This window comes from Montipora capricornis, chromosome 3, assembly GCF_036669925.1.
Source record: "Montipora capricornis isolate CH-2021 chromosome 3, ASM3666992v2, whole genome shotgun sequence".
Lineage (NCBI taxonomy): Eukaryota > Metazoa > Cnidaria > Anthozoa > Scleractinia > Acroporidae > Montipora > Montipora capricornis.
In genome coordinates, this window is record NC_090885.1 from 14809758 (window position 1) to 14814697 (window position 4940).

Genomic DNA, 4940 nt, shown 5'->3' on the forward strand with positions numbered 1-4940 from the left:
TGGGTTCAACAAAGACAGAGAACGAATCGAACACCTTAAGTGGATCTGTGATCAACTCTGCACAGTCTACAGGTTAAAAAAAATAATTGGAAATGTGACAGCCAAGAATTATTTGAAAGAAAGCTTGTCGTCTATTTTGTGCTTCATTATTCAAGGAAAAGGTACTTCATGAAAACGGTTTGATCCTGAAAGTTTAGATTGTTGTAATATTGCGCATATTTGACACGATTGAGTTTTTTCTCTTCACGCAGCTAATGAAATAGGAAGGGGTTTTTGCGTCCAATAGCAAATATGTTGTTTGTTTCAAAAAATTGTTCGCTGGAAAAAATGGCCTTTATGAATTCATCATGTTTTATAATATGCGAGCTTAACTGGATAGTTTTTATGGCAATAGTAAAGCATTTTCGTGTCAAAATAAGGTTAGCGTCTTTCTGTTGTGCTAACTTAATTGAATATAATTAGTATAAATACACAGGTGATTATACAAAATCGCGCACTCTCATTGGCTCGCTATCTCGGATTATCAGCCGATAATCACCTCGACGGACAAAATGGCTGCCAGTAGTCGTTTTGCCACTGTAAGTGAAGATAATTTTCGCGTTGAAATGTTTTTTTTTTCTCTTTTTTGAAATAATCACCTGTGCATTTATACTAAAACAATTATTCGCCGAAGGCGAAGTGATTATCGGTGAATATTCACCGACTTCGTCTCGGTGAATATTCACCGATAATCACTTCGCCTTCGGCGAATAATTGTTAAATATACATTTGTTATTCTCGTTAACCAGCAATGGCGTCGAAAGTCATTGCAACGCGGATGGCGTTGTAGTGCATCTTATGTTATTTGTTTCAATAAAATGTTTCGCTGGAAAAGGATTCCGTGATATTTTCTGCCTTTGTGAATTATCACATCATGTTGTGTATTGAATTTTCGAGCTTAAGGTTCAAATGTGATACGGGAGGATATTTTTAGTATTGCTCACGAAAATAAACAGGTCTGTTGGAAGCGTGCTTGAGTTTCAACAAAATGAGCCCCAAAATCAGCAAAAAATTGTGACGACGATAAATAATAAAGTAGCTGCTATTTCCAAAATGATGGAATTACCTGGTGATAAATAACCTTGTCTTGGAGAGTAAATTTTTGACTTAGCAGAAATAATGGTCAACCCTTAAGTGTTTGGGCGATTGTGATCTTTGTTTTGACTTCGCTCATTTATTGTCAAACTTTATAACACTTGACAGAAAAAGAAACTTACGAAAACCCGGTATCTTGCCATCACTTGACACAGATGCTTCACTGTTTGGCGAGTAAACATGCCGCGGTAACTTAATCACGGCGCCCGCTGAATTCCGGCGATGTCACTTTCGCTTTTGCAATTTTATTTGTGCAACCAAAAGTACAATAACACAATTGAACGTAGCAAAAATCTCCCAAAATGTTTGTCGCTGATCCTAACTTTTTATATTCTATATTCACGGTTCAAAATTAATGTTGTTTTCATGTCGTAAATATGTTATTCTCGAGCGACCGTCCTGGAAACTTCCTTCTGCTCACTAACGAATTCTGAACAGTCTATTACATCCATTGCGAACAATGTGACAAAGATTATGTGGGCGAAACTGCTCGGTTATTAGAAACTCGGATAAAGGAAAATCTTTCAAGGAATTCGTCAGCTGTTAATGAACATTGCAAGCTCACGGGTACTCAGTGGATTCCAGCAAAATAAAAGTTCTTGCCACGGAGAATAACATTTTCAAACGCCGCATAAGGGAGGCAATTGAGATAAAATTACGTAAGCCGTCTTTGAATAGAGACAATGGCTTCGAATTAGCCAGTATCTATGACAAAATTTTAGCCCCCTGGAGACCATTATATAACCCTTCTTAACTTTCAAATTTACATTGTGGCTGACGAAGTTCGGTAGATCCGAACGAAATATTCCACTTGTCTAGTCTTTTTAGTCTTTAATTGTGCTCTGAGTTTTGGAAATTTTTATAGTTTTAATTATGGTTCCAGAGGAAAACAATATTTTTGGTTTTAACGAATTCTTAGTTAAAATCGGCCTACAAGACGACCCAAACTGCTCCTTTTGCAAAGATGAACCAGAAAAACTTAGTCACCTCTTTTGGTCCTGTCCCAGTGTGACTGCTTTTTGGACCTTCTTAATACAACGCTTTATTTCGTCTCAGATTATTCCAGAAAACTACCAATTCAATCTTCTTAAAACATTACGGTTTGATGCCAGACTCCTCCAAAAATCATTGTCAAATGAATTTTTGCCTCCTGTTGGCAAGACATTATTTCTGGATTTGTAAAAGCAATAAAACGCTACCAAAGGTAGAAGGCTTTTTCACTGATGTCTTAAGTCGACCTATCTATTTGAACAAAAGGGTGCGGGCACCTTACAAACGAAGTGGGAACTACTGAAAACTTTAATTTAGAAAACCGTTCTTTTTTCTTGCTTCTTTTATTTTGATAAGTCCCTAAACCAACAAATCCTTCATCGCCTTTTCACAACAGCCTTGCAACCGACAGCCCGTAAACTTTAATGCCTTGATTTCCTTTTCAGTATGGGAAGCAATGTATACTGTTTTACTGTAAATATGTAAAATTAATATGTCTATCCTGTAAGTAAGTTGTTTGTTTTGTGTGTGTGTGTGTGTGGAATAAATTAATTAATTAATTAAAAAAAAAAAAAAAAAAAAAAAAAACTTCCTTCTGCTCTTTCTAAAAACTGTGTATCAATTTACTTTTGCATCAATATTTGTTTTTGCATAAAGCAAGCTAAGAAAATCTGCACCTTGCTGAGTTCGCATTTGTTAGCGTTAATAGTATTTTCGGTCCAATGCCTCTGTTTTACGAAGGGGTATATGTTTGAGGTCACCCATCCAGATACTAAACAGGGCTTAACTTTAGTAAACTTTAGTATTACAAAGCTGTCAGATGCTCAGAGGGCACGCTTAAACTTGTGGTGAGAGAAGTTGTGAGAGAGCTTGAAAATTATCAACATGTCAGCCCTGAAGCCAATGTTTCTCACTTCCCATTTATTTTCTTCAATCTTTGGATTCTGGGTTCAGAACTTTGCTAGTAACTACATGTCTTCTCAGGCTATTTACCCAAGACTTCTACCATGGCACTACAATGATAGACAACACCAAAACAATATCCTGCACTGTAAGAGCTACATACTACGCAAGGACAACTTGAATCTCCTGGAAGACAACACACAGCTCAGTTGACATTTTATATGGAATAAATCGCTGTGTTACTTCACTACCACACATAAGCACTGCGTGTCTATTTTTTCTAAAGAGGACAGGAATTTCTTCTTTCTGACAAATGATTAATTAATAGGCCGGTAGCCAGGTTTTTAACCTCAGAAAAGGATCTGTTTCGTCGTAAGAACGTGTGAGGACCTGTAAGCCAAAGGGCCTCTGCTGGTATGACTTCTGGGTGACCCCTTAAATAGTCTTAATGACCCCCCAACTTGAAAAAAATCTTCTGGAACGGTGCACGTACCATAGACAACCCTGTGTACCCTCACGGAGGGTCTAGTTTTAATAAAAACTGCACACTAGAATGTTCATGTAGTACGTGCTACTTTAATTATATATATATATAGCGAAAAACATGCAAAAGTCATTGAAGTACACCACAAAACACAATTTGTCTATTTGATGTTTAAAAGTTCTTTTGCGCGACACTTCCGTCTTTGCAATATAGTGTCGGTTTCGAACTTAAGTTTAATTTCGAAGAAGTATAGGATTCGATTCCGTTTTCGCGGTTCAAGGGCGAAACGTTGCCGCATGAAAATTCGAGGGCATAATCGATCATGACCACGGACGATGGTCGTGCTGTTGTACACAACTGGTGAGGAATATGCTCAACAATTCACCACCATGCCTCGTTTGCACAAAATTACTCACATCAATCATCTGGACATGGAAGACTGTTTGCACGTGGGTTTTCTTTACACAAGTTTCCTCCTTTGGGATTCAGCTCAAGCTACAATTTATAAGTTTGACTTTCAAATTCGAGGCTTGGCCTCGGCCGCCGCTAAGTACTTTTATGCCTATATAAGGAGAAAGAGGTGCCAGAATAAAGCCTGTTTTTCACTAGCGATGCAAGCACAAGCTCAAACCATAAGAACGCTTATTTCACCGTGAAAACGGGGTTGACGCACGCCCCCAAAATTTAAGGATCAACTTTCTTCCTTTTCCCTGTGTTTGCGCTTATTCTTGCGTTCGCTTGCGTCGTGTGAAAACGAAACGCAGCATAAGTACATGGAAATTTGCTACGTCTGGCCAGTTAAAGCACTCGTTCCAGATTCCCTGCGTCTGAGCATTTGAACAAAATGGCGATTGCCGTGGTTGATTATGATGCTCATGTCGACGTTCGTTTTTACTCGCATAAGCTGCTTACGCCTGTACTTGCGCTTTTGCTCGCGTGCAAGTGAAAACCGGATTAAGAAAGCAAAGTAACTCATATTAAAGTACTATGGGGTGTGGGGAGAGGCAGCCGCTCCTAGTCTTGAGAAGGAATGTTAAAAGTACTTAACAACTTGAAGTTGACTTTTTATTTGTTAATAAATGATTACTTATATTAGTAATAGTATTTTTTAATTCGAAATATATTTCTTAGTGTAAGTAAAACATTGTTTTTTAATTCAACCGGCACTACTGATGTCACGGTAAAATGCATAGTATTTCTGGAACAAGTTTTAAGGATATTTTCAGGCTGATTTCTCAATGAACACCCGATAAATAAGAACTTGATCATCCTGAACCGCGAAATAATAGGTTTTCGTAAGCGGTTGTTTACTGTGATAGGCAGGGACAGAGAGATCAAGCTTTCAGGAATTCGTTCTGCGTTCCACCGTTTGTGATTAGTGAACCGTAGCCAATCATTATCAAATATTTGAGTACGTCTGGCTGTAAAA